The sequence below is a fragment of the Talpa europaea genome (assembly GCF_964194135.1).
Source record: "Talpa europaea genome assembly, chromosome: 6".
Lineage (NCBI taxonomy): Eukaryota > Metazoa > Chordata > Mammalia > Eulipotyphla > Talpidae > Talpa > Talpa europaea.
In genome coordinates, this window is record NC_140072.1 from 129,554,168 (window position 1) to 129,576,067 (window position 21,900).

Sequence of the window (21,900 nt, forward strand, 5' to 3'; positions counted from 1 at the left end):
TTTCTGTGTTCTTCATTCCCTCTGCCCGATAGGCCTGAAAGTTTCCCTGAAGAGAAGATCGATGGTAAACAATAGAAATAGGTTTGGGGCTTGGTTTTTTCTCCAGCTGTCTTGCCCTGAATTTCCATAGTGGTTCCTGGTAGTTTCCAGAATCATCCCCTTTCATGACTCTGGACCTCGTTACTCCAACCCACGTGTCCCTGATATGCCTTTCAAGACTGCATAGGTAAATTGAAGAACACCTGCTTCCTGCTTAGGGTCCAAGGAGATAAAAGCCTGCTCTCAGGTGGCCCTGGGTCTTGGTCTGGCCCTCACATTATGTAGCAGTATGTTCCTGTAGTGCGTGCGTTACACAGACCACTTGTGTAAGAAAGACATGGTTATGTGCAACAGTGAAGGATTGTTCTTTTTCATTTTATCTGAGAGTTTTTCATGGCAGGCTAGCACAATGGTCCTCAAAGATTTTATCTGGGTGCACCTGGTCAGGCCCTACTTTCTAGTGGAAAAATTACTTGACCACAAAATACAGTGATAAAATATGAGCAAATTTGGAGTGGTGGGAAATTATAAGCTAAAATGATGTTGATGCAATATATATTACTACATACTTTAAGATTAAGAAACCCTAAAAACTTAAATGCATTCATTTATTCATTAATCTGACTTACATAGGTATATGGTCTAGGCAGTAGTTAGGCAGAGAGAATATAACAGAAAGCAGAAGGAGTGGGGCGAGGAGAAAAGGAGGTGGAAGATGAGATGAAGTTGGAGAAGAGGTGGAGGTGGGAGTGGAGGAAGTGGAGCAAGTAGGGCGGGAGGAGGAGGTGATGGAGTGGGAGGAATTTGAGCAGGAAGCTCTTTTTCTGCAGTGATTACAAACTCCTAGAGGGGTAAAAGGCACCAGAAGTGGCACTTACCACTGCTGCCTCCATGCCATTGGCCAAAGTAAATCTTGTAGGCAATGCAATAACCGTGGAACAGAGGAGGGTAGGCCTCCCATGGAGGTCATTAAGCTTCTATAATCAAATTGGTCCCATGGGACTTTTACATTTTTCTTGATCATAGAAGCTTAATTAATCACAGCACCTTTATTAAAGCCTCTTTTAAACCCTTATTTCGGGTTTCCGGAAAATGCTTCCTTTTCCATGTAGGAGACACCATCTCCGAAACAGATTTTTGATTGAAATAAAACAGATTTTTAGTAAAAGAAATGAGACCAAGCACATTCTGAACTCCTTTCTGATTAAGATCATTCAAATATTAAACATGTTACCTCTGGTGGTGCGGGTGACTGCAAACTAATTGTTATTCCATTTTTTAATGGAAAATATAACTTAGCTTGTTGTTTAGAAGAGGAGACTCAGAAAAGCACTACGATTTATTTAGTCTGTGGGGTATGTTGGGAATGTTAGGTAGCAACTTTGAAACTTTTTATAAAATATACCACAAAGGAATATTATCCTGGGGATTTCACCCTTACCACCTCGCCTCCCTCGTCCCCCAGATGGTAAAAATAAATTCTGCAAGCATTCTTTTTAAATTACATGCTTGGTATAAATAACCACTTGAAAGCAATGGTTGACTATATATTTGAGTTGTAGAAATTAGAAGGTCTGGCTTAAAGTAACAATAATTTAATTATTCACCTATGTTGCATTCCTATTAAAAGCAACTGTCAGGTGAAAAAGACATGGTTGATAGCATTTTTATATTCTTATTTCATGGGCTACATTTTGTAATGTCTATCCTCTACTCAAAGTCATCTTATAGTTGTTTTATGAAAGCGGTATTCAAGCTAAAATCATTTTACTTCTTTCTAAAAAGGACAGGTTTCTGTTCTGGAACATTATCCTTATCCTTTCTATGTACAAGCCTTTAGAAAACATTTATTTTCACATTTTGGTTGAAAATGACTTTAGAATAGAGAGAGAGTTTATGATCCAAATATGTGCATTCTGTTTTATTTTATTTTTTATTGGTAAGTTGTCCAAAATGATAAAACACTTGTTTAAAAGCTATTTACTTAGCACAAGGTAATGGAGTTCATTTTCCCTGACTTCTAGAAGATGTGTTCTTTGTGGGCAAGGCAGAGAAATGCCTGGAGAATCTCCGTGTCTGCCTGATGCTGTGCTGGAATCACTTTTGTTCGTGACTGGTGGTCACAGTGTCATTGGCTCCGGTGAGTTAGCGGTGGCTGGCTGCTGGCATAGCGCTTGAGAGTCTGTTGCTAGATTGGAACGAGGCTTTTGGCAGTGACCTATGCGCTCCCCCTAAATTTTAGGGCAGAGATTGTCACTGTGTTTTTGACTGACTCTCTAAACTGAACTATTAGAGTGCTGACCTACTGCGGAAGGACAGAGGAGTCAATGAATCAATATTTCTGGCATGGTCTGCCCTTCGGATATTAATTGGTTCTGCCAATGTGATTGGTAGTGAATGCCCACCAAAGGCTATAGAAAAGAAATAGTTCTGCTGGGCCTCCCCTGGTGGTGCAGCGGTTGAGCACTGGGTTGCGAGGCTGCCTGCAGCCTCTGCAGTGCCAGTTCGATCCCTGGCCCCACAAAAAAAAAAAAAAAAAATAGTTCTGCTTTGGGTGATTTCAGCTTCCTTGGGGAAACAATATTTATTTGTCCATTCATAGTTTAGGAAAAGGGTATGGTGTTTATAAGCCCACACCTTGGAGTCAGATGAGTCAGTATCCTACCTCCTTATGTGAGTTTTTAACTGTGAAGCATAAACCTTGCTGAGCCTAAATTTCTCATCTGTAAAGTCAGTAAAATAATAGCTCTGACCTGATAAAGTTGAAAATGAAATTCCTGGTTCTTCTGGTGTTATTTCCATAATGCTCAGCCATAAATATATACTCTTAGAATTAGATCGGGAAATATATTTTGTAAATTGATTTTATTTTTAATTATTTTTTTTTCTTGAAGTAGTAGCATTGTTTTACATCCTTGCTCATGTTTTGACAGCACAGGATTCCCCCTCAGGTGTAGACACTGTGTCTCTCCTAACTGCCAAGTGCCCAGTTACTTTTTGACTCCTTGGTATAAAAATGGACTGTTGGTTTCACCCACCCTTCCTTCTTCTTCTTCTCTGCACAATGATTGCTTTCCTATCATGTTTACTAATTCTGCAGGCTACTTTTAATCACCTATTTGAACCTCTACTCCTTGTTCTGTCAACTTTGGGCAATATGTCAGGATTGCTCACTGTAGAAGCTGAAGAAAATATTAGTAACATCTTTAGACTTTTCTCCATTTTTGCTTTACCTCTTAGCTTCCCTTAGCTTTACAGTGATTTTCATATTATCAAGGTTTGTACAATTTACCCCACCTTTTGAAGCCATAATTTAAATATTTTATTTTATCTACAAATTAATTCTAAAAATGGTTACAAGCATCTATATTATTATGCAAATGTGGTTTACTGATGAATCAAATAGTGATTGATTCTATGGAAATATGGAAGCTGATAGCTCTAATCTAACACTACCTAGGAAAGAACATTTCAAACCTCCAGATCAAATGCATTCTTATTTTAAAGATGTCATTAATTGTTCAAGTGCATGCCACATTTATTGCATTTCTTATGACTTTGTTCACTGACTTTATATTATTTATTATTTTTAGGGTATGTCTAATTACATACACTTTATCATATTACTAAAGTTAAGAATGATAGTCAATCAATCAATCAATCAATCAATCAATTATCTGTCCTATCTACACATCTTCCTGAATCCATAGTATATCTTAAGGCCTGTCCACCGCCTGCCCAGTGTGGACAGGATTTTCTCAGTGTCACAGGGTCATGCAGAGAGCAACTTCATTGATTTTCTGGGAAATATCCCCTGATTCCAAGAATGTCTGGTATTTATTTCTCTTTACATTTCTTTGTTTTACTTTGTTCTTATTTTTATCCAACAATCATTTTTTGAATACCTATGTGCCAGGCACCACTCCAGGTACTTTTGATATACTTGGACATATAACAGAAAAAATATCTTATGGAATTTCATTGAAATAAACAATAAAAATAGATAAATTATAGAGACATGTCAGAAGGAGTTAAGTGTTATAGGAAAAAAATAGACAAAATATAGATCAGGTTAAAGTTGACCAGCAGAGTTGGGGAGGGTTAGGGTGGCAATTTATTTTTTTCATCAATATGTTTTAGAGTTTCAATTAATAACTTTAAAGTTTTAGCTTTAGGAGAAAATCTGAGTAGAAAAGTACAGAGAGTTCCTCTGTACCACCTCCCCCCCACCCAGCTTCCCTAATTATTATTAACTTGCATTAGTGTGGTACATTTGTTATGATTGATTAATTGAGTATCTGTACATTATTATTGACTAAAATCCATAATCAACATGAGGGTTCACTCTTCCTAATGAATATTCTGTGAATTTTGACAAATTTATATCCGGTGTCTATTGTTACAGCTTCATGCAGAATAGTCTTGCTGCATGAAAATTTCCCGTGCTCCTGTTTATCCTATTTATTATCCCTCCTTCTCCATCCCCCAGTGACCAGAGATCTTTGAACTGTCTTTACAGTTTTACCTTATCCAAGTGTCATCTAGTTGGGGTCATGCAGTAAGTAGCCTGTTTAGAGTCGCTTCTTGCAGTTAGAAATAGGCATTTAGGGTTTCTCCATGTCTTCCATTCATGGCTGGTTTCTTTGTATTGAGGATGGCAATTTTTAGTAAGGTGAGCAATGCAGGTCGCTTTGTTGGAGCACACACTCTGTATCTTATTATAAACAGGGAAGGCTCCCTGAGTCCTTGCATGCTTGAGCATGTTGGTGCTTTAACCTCACACTTAACCCATAGCTTGGGTTGGCATAGCCTTCTCAGATGATGGCACACCCACATACCGATGTGGGTGGATCTTCCTATTGCATTTTAGCATCTACTCTTTGCAGGCAAGAGCCTGACACTCAACATCGTGGATAGCCATCCTGTTGTATTTCCCTCTGTGTCTTAGTCTACTTTGATAATTTTGAGTGTTTGAAGTTTCACAAGGATGGACCAAGGTAAACAGTCTTTCTATTTTCATTCTGGTGTTAACATTTTTCTTCTGTTTGAGTTGAATATCTCCCCAATCTGTTTTGTTTGTTCTCTCTTTTGGGGGATCCTACTGTTTCCACTGTGCCTTTCTTAGATTGAATCATTTCCTCTTAATTTTTAGCTCAGTTTCTTTTTGGGGGGAAAGATTTATTTATGTATACAAAAGCTGGGGTGCAGGTCAGAGGTGCAGGGGTGAGAGGATTCACCAGAGACAGAGCGGGCAGCAGAGCAGGTGGACTGAAATACACTGCTGAGGGGAGCAGTGGGCGAGTCGGGAGAGGTCTGCTGCACCATGAGGGTAGCTCCCTGGCTGGGGATCAAACTCGTGCTGCAGTGGCTGCAGATAGCTTCATAATGCTGCCACAACCCCTTGTGCCACCTGGGAGACTCCACAATTTTTATCTCATTTTCTCTCTCCTTTACTACTGCCTCCATTTTAGGAAGTTTCCTAAAAATTTCTAACTCTTTGAATTTTGATTTTAATAATTGAGTGCTTATAATTATAAAAGATTGTCATGTTTTTCTTGTTTGCACAGGAGTCTTGTATCCTATTTTTCACTTTATGGCAGCAATATATTCTTAAGTATCTGCAAGGATAATAATTTATTTTTTGTAAGTTGTCTTTTGTTGCCTGAATTATGTTTCTTCCAGCATCATTTAAATTTAGAGTGTTTAGGTGTGAAATATGCTGGCAAGTTGACCCTCAATCTCTCTCCACCCACACTAGTTTTCCACAGGCAAATTATTTAACTTGTGTTTAAAAAAAAAAAAAGAGGTCTTTAGTTTGTTTTGCCTTGAGGTGAATTCTGAGCTATTCATTGTTGACACCTGCTAGAATGGAGATAGGAGATTAAGGGCTGGTGCATTTCTTTCATTACCTACCTTGTTTTTCATTTTACTTCCCAACTGTGCTGGTTACAAGTGGTCCCTGAATTTTTTGGCTAGTCTGAAGCTTCACCAGGAAGACTGGCTTTTCCTTACACATTCAACATGGTATACCAGCTATGGAAATGTATTGATGCAAAAGCTTTGAACATTTTCCTAATGTTTCAGTACTAAACACACACACATAGTCAGATTTTTGTCTTCAATCATCTGTTTTGCTATTTTTAAGTTATTTCAGGTGTAATCTTTGACCTTGAAAGAAATTATTTTTCTTCGTAATTTGAACATTTTTGTCTCGCTATCATTTTGGGAGGGGTGTACCTGTGTAGGGTAAAGAAAATATCAGGCTTTTCTGCCCTTCCGCCATCAGGATAGATGATGGATCCTTGCCTGAATGCATGCCTGATGGCGGGCACCTGGAATAGGATGTGGGCATAGGTAGATGGGATTCAGCTGAGCTAAGACTGTGCTTTTAAGGGCGGCATCACGGGGACGCCAGTAGCAACAGTAGCAGCTGAAGCGAAGCGAGATCACCAGAGAGCCCAGAGAGAGTGAAGACTTGCTGGGGGCTGGGAGGCCTGCCAGCCCCCCAGCCAGCACCCCTGCCTGCCATATGCCTGGTGAACTCCAGTAGAAGACCTGCAAAAAACCACTGAGGACTCTGACTCCTCCTTTACCCGGTCTGCATGGGATCAGAAAACCTGCACTGTGTCCACTCCTGCCTTTACAACCTGTTATAAGTACTGTAAGAACCTTAGTCTAAACTTATTACTTTTCTTGTTCTATTACTATCTATAGTCCATCCCATGAACCAGGCCCTGTATTAGGCTTCGAGGACAAACCATGTAGGACATTATGCCAGATGTCAAGGATTTTGTACTTTAGTCATCGTTGTACAGCAGGCCTCCCAGCCCCCAGCAAGTCTTCACTCTCTCTTGGCTCTCGTGCATTTTCTCGTGGTCTCTGCTGCTCTCGTGGTTCTGCTCTCTGCTCTTCTTCTCTACTCTCAGCTTCTCTGCTCTCGTGGTTCTGCTGGCGTCCCCATGACACCGCCCTTATAAGCCCAGTCTCTCAGCCCAGGTGTACCCACTTACGCATGCCCACACCCCACTCCAGGTGCCCGCCACCAGGCATGCACTCATGACCGCAAGGATCCATCATCCATCCTAATGGTGGGAGGGCAGAAAAGCCTGATACCTTTTTACTAGCCCTACAATCGTGATGTACAAATAGAGCCACAATTACAGGGCAGTGTATGCACTAAGCTAGAGGCAGGTCAAGGAACTGTGTAAACAGCGGTTGCTAAGTTGAATTTGGGGGATTTTGGGAGTTAGCCTGGAACAGGCTATAGAAGTGATCATAGTAGACAGGGAGGGAGGAAGGGAGGAAATTTTCTGGGCAAAGGAGTGGCACACTGACAAGAGCAGACATCCCTGATTTAGGGACCAGCAACTTGTTTGATGTGGGACATGTGTGTGATGCAGCTGGGGCGATGAAGATGAAGGTGGGAGGAGAAGAAAGGAGCACACAGGCGCTCCATCACAGAGAGTGTGTGCTGTGCTGACGGGCTCGGGATGTCTCCGGAGGCAGAGAGGCACGAGTGAAGGATTTAAAACAGGTGTATCATGATCAGAATTGCATCTTAGAAAGGTCACTCCAGATGCTGTGTGGAGACTTAAAATTAGTCCCTCAAATCGGTGTGGTGCTGAGGAGGATTTATTTTATTTCTACTGAGATCCAGCAGTGATAGTTAAGGGCTGGGCTGCCGGCTCACCTCTTCCTTCTAATCCTCTCCAAATTAGGAGAAGCTGGTGGAAATTCTAGACAAATTGGCAACTCTCTTTCCCCAATTCCATTTCACGAGGTTGAGCTGGGACGGTTAGAGATGTGGAGTGATGACAAAATTATCTGCCGTATTTTGGCTACCATTTTTGAAAAGATTTTGGTATTAAAAAATTCATGGCATCTTTTCTCTGAAAGATGCTGGTAATTAGGTGTCTTGGCTGCTGTTTAGAATTATTTTCTTCATTCCATCAGGCTGGGGAGAAGGCGAATACCTTCATCTACTTTCTCCATCTTCTCGTGTGCTTCCCACAGAGTAGCTACTGGTCATGGGGCACTTCTGAGCACTTGAAACATGTCTGATCTGACTGAAAATGTTCTGAATATGTAAAATACACACCCAATTCCAAGGATTTAGTAAAAAATATAAGAAAGCATAGTATATTAACATTTTTATGTTGATTACATGCTGCAATAATATTTGTATATATTGGGTTAAGTAAAATATTATTTTCATCCATTTGATCTTTTTAATATGGCTACTGGAAAATTTTAAATTATAGCTGTGGCTCACATTGTTTTTACTGGACAACACTGGTGCAGGGACTCACCTATATTCTTTTAATGACAACAATAGCATTTCAGGGTTTTTTTTTTTTTAAGTGAACTAATACATTCATAGAGCAAGGATTTATTGAGTCCAAAATGTCAAAACACTTTTCTAGGCATTGGAATTGTAGTGGCGGATTAAACAAAGTCTTTGAACTCATGGAGATTATATATTTTAGCAGGAGTGGCCATCACCAAGTAAACAAATCAATGCATCATGGAATTCTAGTTACTGATGAGTTATATCCAGAACTGGATAAGGGTAATGGTGTAGAGAAACTCATAAGGTTCTGCTGGGGGAGGTGGAGCTCATGTGGATAGGGATCAGGGAAAGCATCTTGGAGGAGAGAGAAGTTACATGGGAGATGCAGGTCACTTAGAAGAGCCACATGGCTGAACATCACAGGTGGAAGCACCCCAAGCAGAGGAAACTGTAGGTTCAAATTTCCTGAGTCAGGAACACACTTAGTGTGTTCAGGACATGGCAAGAAAGCCAGGTGATGGCCAAGTGAAGTGAGAGTGAAACCTTAGAGAAAGTAAGTAGAGCTGATCTCAAAGACCCCATCTGCAAGGTCAAAGCTATTTTACTGTAATATTTGCACTCTTGATGGAAAGGGAATGGTGGAACCCTAGCACCTAGCAAGATGGGGCACTTGTGACACCAGTCCCTGTATTCTTCATTGCCATTCAGCACCAGTACACAGGTTCACTTAAGAATGACTTTGCAAAGCAGTGTAATTATTAATTGCATTAAATCTTAAACAGTGAGTACATTTCTTCGTAATGAAATGAGAAGTATACCTCAGGCAATTCTATTGCAAACCAAAACATCATAGTTGTCCCAAGGAAAAACACTGGTGCCATTTATTATGAGCTAACCTAGGAGTTTTTTGTGGAGCATTATTTTTATTTGAAATAATATCTTACAGAGTTTGGTTATTTAGACTTAGATATTTATCAGTCATTTTCTCAAAAATGAACCTAATCAATTTGAAAGCGAATCTTACTCATTTCAAGAGAAACACATATTATTTGCTAATGATAAAATCTGAACTCTCAAGAGAAAATCAGAATTTTTGGAAAAAAAAAAAAAAGCATCAACCTTCATGACCAGAGTCTGATACTTAAAGGCTTTTCTAATGAAGTTAGTGGTAATATTAACATGTGTGATTTTTAAAATATTATATGATGAAATATGCAACATTACGAGGTTCTGTATAACTGAAGGGACTGATATTTTCCAATGGCCAAGGTAATAATGTAAAAAACCATGACTGAGTGGAAGATTCATTCAAAGTGCAAGACAGATTGATGTGTTTTACTGTAACCTTATAAAACATTCATTGATAAATCTTCTAGCCATATTGCTACTAACCATGAAGACACTACCATTGGTCACGTTTGCAGATAATACCAAAGAAAAATGTCCACAATTATCTGAAAGTGACATTAAAATATTCCTCCCTTTCCAACTATGTATTTGTGGGAGGTCAGATTTTCTCATATCCTTTAACCAAAATAATATCAAAACAGATCGAATGCAGAAGCAGATATGACAATCTAGCTGTCTTCTTTTAAGAAGACATCAGAGATTTGCAAAATATAAAACTGTCATTCTTACTGATTTTGGGGGGAGATTTAATATAGTTTTTATCATAAAAATGTGTTATGTTAACATGCAATGGTTTTATTATTGCTATTATAAGTAATTATAGCAATTAGTGTAAGCAATTGTAACAATTATTTGCAAATTAATAGTATTTTAATGTATCTGTTTTAATTTAAAATACAGTAGATATTACTGGACATAGTCCCACATTAAACAAGAGTTCTTTGGGGTCCTCAGAAATTATAAGGAAGTTATTTATTGCTAATGACAAAATATGAGCTCCTGAGGTCCTTTTAAGGACTCTTAATTGAGAGATGGAAATTTGGGTTGTACTCCAAGTACACTGTGAAGTGGTAGGCAGAATTTAGGAATAGGATATTCAAATCTAATTTATATACAGATTATTACTGTAGCTGCTAGAGAAGAAATTGTAGATTGTAAGAGAGGATGTGTGGAGGCCATTTGGGATGCTCATGCATCTTGGCTTGAACCAGGGCACCTGTGGAAGGTGTGTTAAGAATGCATTGAACTCAGAATATGTTTTCACAAAAGAACCTATGCCATTATCTGATGTTGCTGACATCTATAATATTCTACAGCATTCTTATCTGTCTGTATGCCTTTCTACCTTGTAATCACATGCAGACATGAATTTGTATAATCGCAACTATAGTGATCACACATTTTTTTCTTCTTCATTGAATGGTGATCTTTTAATTATAAACTTCTGTTTTTTTCCATGGGGAAGGCTGATTTTCATAACTGTCACTTCTATATCTATATTTTGCTCTGTAAAACAAATTAGGTTTTACCATAAAAACATAATGTCATCCATGATTTTTGCTCAAAAGACATTTAGTGATTTTAATTTTTTTAATATTAGAGAGAAATTACCTTGAATATATTTACATTGAAAACAACCTTCTTCTATTGAATTATTTCCTGAGTCTAAATTCAGATAGGATCACCTTTACCTTTGAATTATCCACAAGAAAATTGCTCATGTAAGCTTATCACTCACTTCTCCCTTCCATTATGCTGGAGGTTGCTGATGATAAGGTCAGCATGTCCAAGTTTTATCTATCTAAATCCCTCAAGGAATAACTCTGAGAATGCCTTGAGGGTGTAAGTATTTACACTGACCTGAGGTCATGGAAGTTGAGGAGAATCCAAGATTCCAAGAATGCAAAGGTAATAGGTCAGACATTAGTGTTGGCATTCAACTTTAAATTATATGGTTCAAAGATTTATAAGATAATTAAGAAAAATATGATGGATTATCTATTCTTGTCTGCATCACAAAAAAGTTGGGAAATTTGGACTGGGAACATTGCCCACCAACTTTCCCTGGCCCATGATGGTTCCTGAGGCATTACTACAGAACCCCAGGCATTCATGGAAGGTGACTTGTAATCCTGTGGCCTACACAGTGCATGCAGCCATTCAACTCACCTGAAATGCTGACTTCTCTGTGCCAGTTATGAATGAAGGTGACAAAGGTCTTTTATGACAGATGACTCAAGATGAAAGCCTTGGCTCTTCATCTTAATTCTTACTTCACAAAGATGTGGTTTATCAGCTCAGCCTCTTCTTCTGTTTCTGATGCTTTTCAAATTATTTCCTCCATTCTTTTTCCAAAAATACCCTGGTCTTTATCATCATTAACCTATACTATTTCAATGGAAACCCAATTGGCTGCCCTAGCTGTGGCCTTTGATAATTTATCCTTACATTATTGCTGGTCACACCATTCACTCTGACTTGCTAAAAGTAGACCTGATAACTACAGTACCCTGTGTGTAAAATCATGACAAGTGAATGTTTCTCAAATTTTAATGTGCCCTGGAATCACCTGGGTTCTTATTTACATGAAGATCCTGATTTTTTGATCTGATGGTTCTGCATTTCTAATGACTTTCACATGAACCCCATGCTGATGGTTCATGGACCACACTGAGTAACAGGGGTCTAGGGGGCTCCTCATGGCTTATCAGTTCCTCCTCTTCAGAGTGGTAATTAATGCTGATCAGAAACTCTCTCCAAGTGTATGTCTAGCCTTATTTCTTTCACTTACCCTCCTTTCTATCCTCATCATTATTCTAGTCATTCTCTTAATGAACAATGGATTTATCTGCAATAAAATAAAATATTGCAATGCCCCTTTTCCTACTATGTCTGCATAGTCCCAGTGAGATTCAAATTCTCCCACTTGGTGACAAATGGACTGTTAGAAAAATGAGATTTTCCTGGGATTAAACCATATTTTACAGTTAGCCATTCATTGTCTTTCAGAGATAGTGTAGAAGATTGGACTCTTTTCAAGTAGTCACTGTAAAATCTTTACAAGTCCAAACTTCAGAAGGGGAGTGTTCTTGGAACATCTCAGTGTTGACTGGTGTTAATTAGCATACATTTCAATTCATGATAATTACATTAAGCCTTGAACTGTTTCTTATATTTATTACTCTCCCAGTGCAGGTCATCAGGGCAGAGAGTGGACTGTGATTCATTGGTGCCAATGCAGCTAGGTTCATCATTCTGACACTGTCAGGGTCACTGGATAATCCATTGCCATCTTTAAGTAATCATTGGGGAAATGCCAGCTGCCTTGATGGTGCAGGTGTTTTGACAACAAAAACACTTCTGAGTGGATGGATGTTGAAAGTGCACTTGCACAGCATCCTAAGCCTGGTTCTTTTTCTGGGTCCTGCTATTTTTGTGAACTTGAACAAATCATCAGACATCTATAAAACACTTTCTTCATGCGTGAAACAGAGATTTTACTTGCAACTACCTATCTACCTGGGATGTTGTGAAGGCTAAATTAGACAAGAAACATCACCACTGCTCCTTCTCTCACAGAATTACTTATTGTTAAAGCCACTGGAAAATGAGTATCTTCCATGTTCCAGTCACCATTGTTGGGGGCAACGTGCATAAGTAGTAGTAATTCCTTCTATCAAGTAATCTTGATAGAAGAACACCACATACTAGAGGCCAATATAGGAACCCTTCTTTCCTGAATAAAGTATACCTACCTCCAAAATCCCATGGGCCAAACAGGTAACTGGGGGCTATTGCAGACACCCCAACCACAGTGTCTCCAGCAGGTATAGGACCGACCACAGCTGGATCTCAAGGACAGTCCCCCTTACTATGGAAGTGTTCCAAAACAACCCCAAGGGAAACACAATGACCTGGGTTTCAGTTCTCACTCTCACACTAAAGAATTTAAGACAAAATCCAAAAGCAGACATGCAGAGAGAAATGAAGGGGGAAAAAAAAGGTTTATTTTACAAAGAAAGCTGGTATGGAATGGGGGAGGAGAAGAAATGGAGAGGGAAAGTGAGAACTAATTGGCCAACATGTGGTCAGATACTATCTGTCCTACTCACAAGCAGGACCAGTGTACAAGTTGGGCTGCAGAAGCAAGAAAAAAAAACCTGAGCACACATGTGTTCAGTTCGGTGCCAGGCATGGCTGTTCCACTCCACACTTAGCAGTAGCTCCCCGGCTCAGGATGTTTGGTTCATGGTGCACTGGTACATGTAGTCCAAGGTGATTACAGTAAGTGGAAGGGAGGGTTTACAAGGGTGAAGGGGTGTCTGTAACAGAATAACTGACAAAGACAGATAACCGGTTCTTCTGTCCTTCTGAAAGAGGGGGATTCCTCTTTGATGGGTCAGAAGGGGTAATTAGTAAGGGAAAATATGGTTTCTTCTACAGGTGCAGTATTCCATGTAATTTTTGCAGTTGTCTTTCATGTACAACTCATTTTTTCAATGGGAAATATCATGCTTAAAGAGCTTAAGAAATCTATCTAAGGTCTTTCCACGAGTATAGATGTACAAGTGGGCTGAGTGCTCCAAGCTTCTTAGAACAGGTCTGCAGGTTCCACAAGCAAAAATATTTGAGGACTGGGGGTGGGTCCAATAGGAGCAGCAACAAAGGACAGAGTTAATACAGACATCCAAGAAGGACTCAGAAGCATGAGAAAATGCTAGGCCTGGACTCCAGGAACTATAAAAAGTATTGCAAGTGTGTGGGTTTGAGTTGGAGAACTGGGTTGGAAGGAGAAAGGCTGTGGAATTGACAATATTAAGAAAAGAGTACCTTTCCTAATAGTACAAGGAATCCAGATGTATAATTACACCACTGATTGGACAAAAGAACAAGCATTAGCAATCACACTCTCTGCCACTTTGGCTGGCCTGATGAGACAGCTCTCTCCAGTGCGTCCCCTAAAGTGGAAGCCTTTTCCAGAAGGTGGTCTGCACACAGCATTTCTAGGCAGGAGGTTAAAAGCTCTAACATAAGATGCATACTTAATGTGATTTTCTGCTTCATTCTCCTTTAAAGATAAACTGGGGAGCTAAAGTGTCAATGTTTGTAGCTTCATTCTCTGTTGTAATTGGATGATGTTGTTTGCATTTGAAATGGGTGCCAAGTGAAGTGAAACTAAAAACTTCTTAAATGGTGCTTTGATTCTTCAGGGGAGTGGGGACAGGGAGACTGATGAGTTATTTGGACCTTCCTAGGAAAATGGCTGGACGTTGTCAAGTCCTCCACGTTTATTTACTTAAAAACAAACTTACCCTTCCTCGGAGTTTCAAAAATGATGCTGCATGTTATTGACAAATAATAATTTAATGGACAGCCTGATTAGATGGGTACAATGAATTAGCTATCGGCCTGACAGCCATGTAAGCATTATGGGCTGTATCTGTTTACTCAGCACTAGGTGAAATGCAGAAGTCTATTGAAAATCAGATTTCCATGCTGCTTTGTCAAAGCAAATTTAATCACAGCCAGAACATGTGGCATCCATCATTTCCACTTCAGAAGGCATCATCGGGGACAGACAGCAACAAGGAGCTCTGCTGCCATGGCTCTCCTCCACTCACAGGAAAATTAAATTTAACTATAGATCCTTGATAAATGAGGCCGCCGAAGCCATCAAACATGATGACTAAGTGTTCGGTATTAAAGTAATCCTCACAGGGCCTCAAGCTGAAAAGAAGCGGTCTCATTTGGTCTGGCCTTGAGGTCTTTGCTAACATTCACACTTCTGCTGTGGACAGATACATACCGACGTTAGCGCACTCTCCCAGGGGCCCAGAGATGATTTTTCTAGAAATTTGGACTTGGTCTTTGCCTTTCTAGAAGTTTCTGTTAGTGTTGTCCAAGCCACTTATCTAATCTGTCTTTTCCTTATGTCTCTTTTTCCTTTCTCATCATTCTTTACCCCATGAGGCGTTGATTTTCTAGCTCCTAAAATGACCATCAGATCTTGACTTTTTTTTAATTTAATTAAAATAATTTTTTTTCATGTGATGGAAGATCCAGGCTGAGCATGTATCAGCTGCCCTTTTCTTTCTCTCTCTTTCTTTTCTTTCTTCTTTTCTTTCTTTCTCTTTCTTTTCCTTCCTTCCTTCCTTCCTTCCTTCCTTCCTTCCTTCCTTCCTTCCTTCCTTCCTTCCTTCCTTCCTTCCTTCCTTCCTTCCTTCCTTCCTTCCTTCCTTCCTTCTTTCCTTCTTCCTCCTTCCTTCCTTCCTTCCTTCCTTCCTTCCTTCCTTCCTTCCTTCCTTCCTTCCTTCCTTCCTTCCTTCCTTCCTTCCTTCCTTCCTTCCTTCCTTCCTTCCTTCCTTTCTTCCTCTCTCTCTCTCTTTTTTTCTTTTAAATGAAAATGATGTGATTGCAATGAAGTTATTGTTACTTATTCTGATACTGTACAGTACTGATACTAAACTGATACCTCTTCTGCCCTCGAGGTTCTCTATTCTAATAAAATTTGAATGTATACAAATGATAGCTTTGTAAGTAGTGAGGTTAAACATAAAAAAAGGAGAGATTTCTTTATAATTTCACAAGGGAGAGGTGACTAAATCCGCCTAAATATGATGCCCTATCTCATTATTTTCCTGGTCAGTCTTTCTCTCTCTCTCTTTATCTATCTATCTATCTATCTATCTATCTATCTATCTATCTATCTATCTATCTATCTCCAACACTACTGAATCTTGATTGCATCAAAAGTGCTCTTTCTCTAGCTTCCCATACTATTTTCCCCAGGGTCCATCTTATAGATGTAATTTTGTAGAATGCCAGGACTGTAAGCTGTTTGAGGGCTGGAATCACATCTTATTGATTTTTTTTTTGTATTCTTAGAATTTAGGAATTAGCATATGGTGGCACCATTCATGTATATTGAGTGATTGAGTGATAAAATGAATGCTCATGAAATTCAGCTGAATGCTCTGATTGTAGGATTAGGAGCCATAAATTCTGAATATGTTGGCACTGGTTGTATTATTAAATATCTCAAGGGTGGTTATGTATACTTGCCTCTTTGAAATTTGGTTTTGATTTACTGACTAGTCAAACTGACCTCCATGTGCCTTCATTTTCTTATGTTTTAGGCATTCACTTCTCTACCATGTGGTTGTTACAACATTGGTTAGCACAGACCTGCCGTGTGCTAATTAGTAATCAATATTTGTTCATTGACATCATAGGCAGTCACCATCACTGTGATTACCATGACTTATATGCTCTTAGCACCAATTTCGACATTGTAGAGAAGTAAAGAGACATGTAAAATTTGCGTTATTTCCTAGAAGGAATTTTTAATTGCCTGGGAAGACAAGAAAAAATTATATACCTACAGGAACAACATGCCAGGGAAATGCAGACAAGATCATAAATGCGTAGAATTCAAAGTAGTGTGAGTGGAGAAATCTGACTCGCTGGGAAAGGTGCTAGGTCTCAAAGAGCCAGTCACGACAAGCCAGGAGTCCTCAGTGAAGGAGGACAGAAGTGTAGCTGGGGGTGGACCCCAGAAATATTAATGAGACTCACATATCTTGAATAGAAGAAGGTGTGATTGGGGTTAATAGAACATTTAATTAGATAGGTTGTGCATGGTGTTGAATTTTGTAGAATCTTGAAAGTTAAGTAGAATTTAAACAAGTGGCTTGATATGTATGTGTGAAGATCCACCTGAGGTTCTCTACCAGTAAGTCAGAATGAAAATGAGGATCTTGAAAGAGTCACTGATGTGGTTGGAGGGTGAGAGGCAGCAGTGTGAGAAATGAAGGAGCAGGATTTGCAGCAACCAGGCGTGAGATTGGGAAGGTGAGGAAGGGACATACCTGCATCTCTCTGTATATCTCTGAGGAAGATTCCATGGGTTTGAGGGAGTCTTCACTTTCCACTGCTGGACAGTGAAGCTGGGCAGCAGGCATTGCTGGAGCAATGCCCTTTCACAGTGCCGACAAGAGAGAAGGGCAGGAGGAGTTCACCTTGCTCCAAATTGATTGACTTACTGGAATAATTTTAAGTGTTAGTAATTGAGAATAACTCCACAGCCTGAGAGCACTCTGCACATGGAGGTATATTTATAACTCTTCTTAACCTCATCATATGCCAATTTAAAAACTTATAGTCAATAATCAAGCACATTTTCACTCCTCTGAAAAAATGACGATGCACACCTAAACATACCCTCAGCTGAAATTTTAACACGAGGCCTCCATAAAGACTTTGAACTAAGTAATGTGCTTTCTACCTTCTTAGCAGATTTACATAGAAATTTTTTGAAGTTGTTAGGAAATTGTTAAGGCATTTTCCTCTATCCTCTTGGAAACACTTAGAAGCTTTGGCAGAAATCGTTGTCTTTGGTCTAATCACATATTTCCAAAGGCAGTTTACAAACGTGTTATTTTGCTATTTACTAATTATATTTATTTGATACACCAATCACTTAATAGCCTCTGGCTGCATTTACAAATAGTATTGAAAAAGCTCCTGCTGTTACACTTACAATTTATTATAGACAACATAAAAACAAGATGCTCTCTCTCCACATGCATCACACACACAGGACCCTGAGAGAGAAGACTGTGCAGATCCTGAATGATCAAATATTCAGGGCGTTCTTAGCTGGGGGCGTTAGTTTCTTTCTAGACAGCTGGAGATGGTGGCTCTTCTCCATCTGTGCTTGGGCAGGGAGAGGCAAAGTGGTGTGTCAAAGTGGTGTCCGGGATGCTGACTCAGGTTGACCAAGCCAGGTGGAAAACTATGGCCTCCCAAGGACAAGGCGGTGCTTACTGCCCTGTAGCTCAGGAATAACCAAAGAGAATGGGGTCCTCGAGTCTGATGAACACTCTGTTCTCCCCAGATGATAATGAAAAATAAAAGAGAGATAGAGGGGTGTGTGTGAGTGTGTGTGTGTGTGTGTGTGTGTGTGTGTGAGAGAGAGAGAGAGGGGTGAGGGTCTGTCCCTCAGAAGCATGCTAATGGCCTGCTTTTTCTGACAGAGAATTTTCTTACCTATGTCTGGTTATCCTCGCTTGAGCATTTTTTCACTTATAAACATCATTCTTCTGTCAACTCTTAGCATGTCCTTTGCTCTGTGGAGGGTATGAGGTCATTGAGAAGCTCCTGCTCTGGTCCTTAGCCAAAAGCACCTCTCTCTTGCCTCCAAAACCTGAGGAAGGGCCTCCCCGGTGGCGCAGCGGTTGAGCTCTGGGTTGCGAGGCTGCCCGCAGCCTCTGCAGCGCCAGTTCAATCCCCGGCTGCTCCCCGGCCACTGGATGGGGGTCCCACATGGCGCGCAGACCTCTCCTGCCGCCCGCTGCTCCCCTCAGCAGTGTCCTTTGGTCCTTCTGCCTGCTCTGCTCCCCGCTCTGGCTCTGGTGAATTCTCTCACCCTCCCGCGCTTCTGACTGTGCCCAGTGCTTGTATAAATAAATAAATGAATGAATGAATAAATAAATCTTTAAAAAAAAAAAAAACTGAGGAAGGCCCGTGTTTGTAGAACGTCCCTCTTCCTGATTACACTTACTTCTCCATTCCCCCCATATTAGACCTATTTTTCTCTGTTCTGTTCTTCCATTCAAACCATTCATTCTATCACTTACATGCATTTGTCTTTCCCTAGAGACCATAAGATCCTGGTCTTCTCTTAGGACAGGGAACATGTTTCATGTACAGCCTTGTACCACTGATTTACCTAATGACTGTTCACTCTACTGGTTAAATGCTGTTCACTCTACTAGTTAAATGTTCATTGGAAATAGCAGAAGAAGGTAGCCTTTGCTTGGATCAATTCATTTCATTAATGTATCTCAAAAAGCAAGGACACTAATAAATAAACCAATGCTAAAACTGATGAATTTTTGATGGGAGGTTGGATGCCAGAAATCCGTTTTATAAATGAGAGTGGGAGTGAGTTTGTTTCTGTTTCAGAGGATTATATTATAGGATAAAGGCTTGGCATGAGGGGAGGAGTGAGCAGTGGTGTTACTTTCAAAAGGGAGAGAGGGTGCGAGAAAAGGTGGATGGGGTGAGGTCAAGAAACTCTTCCTTCCAGCCTCACACTTCTGCCAAAGGTCTGGCACATAACAGATGCCCATTAAGCAGATGCTTATGTCAGTGAGATGCTTACACTGGATACTTCCAAATAGGATAAAGCAAACCCTAATCATAGCTAGAAGAGTCTTGTCTTATGTGTTATCAAAACAACATTTTAAAGGAACTTTACTACACACTCCAAATAAGTAATGTGATTTATGCAGAAAAGATGCTGTTTTATTATTCTAACAGAACATGTGAATAATTTATGAAGTCATTCTAATCACACTTGGAAGGAAAAAAAGACACTAGCCATGCCCCCTCTTCCCTTATATATTAATTATAAACATCTTTTGCATTATAAATGTATTAACAAATTGAGAGGAAAATTATTTTGTTTTAAAATATGATGTAGTATCCTAGTGAAATATTTGGGTGTGTGGGAATTGATTTAAGTAACATTTAGATCACATAGAAAGTTCCAGAGTTAAATGAGAAAAATCTAATCTCTAAATTTTTATCAGTTCCTCTTTTTTCAGTGGATTTTTTAAAAACAAATCTCTTCCACTGTTACAGGGAAGAGGCCCTGCATCTCCATCTGCTTTCCAGGCATATCTTATTTTATTGTATCTCTCTTTATCCTGCTGTACAGGAACTGCATTTTCACAAGACCCTCCACCAGCCATAAGATAGGAGTCACTAAAGGCTCAGATGCTGGTTAGTATTTTTACCTAATTAAAGTATTTTTAATTAGGGTATGTACATTGTTTTAATGCTATCACGTGCTTAGTAGACTATAGTATCGTGTAAACACATCTTTTATATGCAGTCAGAAATAAAAAAAATTCACATGACTTGCTTTACTGTGGTGTCTGGAACTAGACCCACCTTATCTCTGTGTTAGTTCTGTTTGCACAGTTTATTTTTTGCCTGATTTCTACAGTTTTCTTGCTCCAGTGACTTGGTGGGTTGTGATATCATCTCATGTTGAACGTGACTCACTCCTCCAATGTACTCAGTAAGGGGTTACTCAACAGAGAATGATGCCAGCCATCTAGAAAAAAAGAGTAGCCACACAAAATAGATATTGTCTACATTGGGCAAATAGGAAAGTTATAAATTGAAAAAAAGTCCTTATCAGTTTATGCCCTGTCCTAGCACTCATCATTTTACTATTTTCTCTATAAACTTTCATCTGAGCTCACACTGGTCTCTATCAGAAGACCTCAGCGATTGTGGTACAAGATACGGGTTGCCCTAGTCATTGCCCTGGCTCCATTTCGGTGCTCATTTTAAAGTCTGTTTATCATGCAAGTGTTTATTGTTTTCCTTCCATTTTAATGTATTCCTGGAATTGAAAGGAAAAGCCTCTAATGGATAATTGGCTAATTAATAACAGGTGCTACATTCGCTGATATACCCACCCCCTGGGTTCAGAGAGCCAGAGTGGCTAATTTAACTTTGTATCATGATACATCCACTTGTTCCACTGTTTCCTGTTTCTCTCTCTCTCTCTCTCTCTCTCTCTCTCTCTCTCTCTCTCTCTCTCACACACACACACACACACACAGACACGTGTGTGTGTGTGTGTGTATAGGCATATGTATACATAAATATATGTATTTAACTGTTATTGAACTAACATTGGTTCATAGCACTGTGTGTGACTCACAGGCACAGGATCACACATCTTCAGAGATAGGTCACCACCCACACCAAGGCCCCCACAGTCCTCCATCCCTGCCCATTGGGTCCCCTTCACACTTTCCTCTCCCCTGGCCCCTCAGGTAGCCTTCATTCTACAAACTGATTAATGGGCTTTGTTACTAGTTTGCTTTTGACTGTCTCTTTGTTTTGTTTCTCCATACTCCACTTTTAAGTGAAGCCATATGATATTTGTCTTTTCCTTCTGACTTATTTTTCTTAATTTTATCAGCTCCAATTCTGTCCATGTTGTTGCAAATAGCAAGAGTTTATATGAGCTACTGCTCAGCTATATATATGTATATTTATATAATTATACACACACACACACATATAGCTGAGTAGTAGTCTTAATCCACTTATCTGAGATACTTGTTTTGCTTCCATAGCTTTGCTGTTGTAAATAGCACTACAATAAACATCGGAATGTGTGTATCTGTCCATTCTGATTAGAGCTTTGCATTCTTTGAGTAGATACATAGGAGTGGAATTGCTGGATCATATGCAAGATCTATTTTTAATATTTTGAGGAAATGCCACACTGTTTTGATTAGGGTAGGACTGAATATCTTAACTACTCTTCTGACTTTGCATTGCCTAATTCCTTTCCCCCCAGCCCTCTCCCTTGTGGTCTCTACCATAAATATCCTTGCTATTTTTCTGGAACCCATGGACTTTCTCCATAGGAGACTTCAATTTATTCCTTCCCTCTCAGAGACTTTTTGTTGGATAACAATGATGAAGGGCTGTGTACAGTTGTTGACAATCTGGCAAAGGGGCAGTGGCTGCTGGTACAACCCAGTCACTGCATAGAATTCCTTTAATGTGACATGACATCAAAAACTAACTGTGATGGCCAGCCAACATTCTGGAGTTTTCCATCAGGT

At 39.6% G+C, this 21,900-nt stretch overlaps 1 protein-coding gene across 1 annotated transcript in view; it reads left to right on the top strand.

Moving 5' to 3' along the window:
- Nucleotides 1–21,900, top strand: part of HS6ST3 (heparan sulfate 6-O-sulfotransferase 3) — a gene marked incomplete at both ends in the record, with an annotated part of 589,865 nt that overhangs the window by 364,169 nt on the left and 203,796 nt on the right. The gene's annotated exons all lie outside the window — the stretch shown is intronic.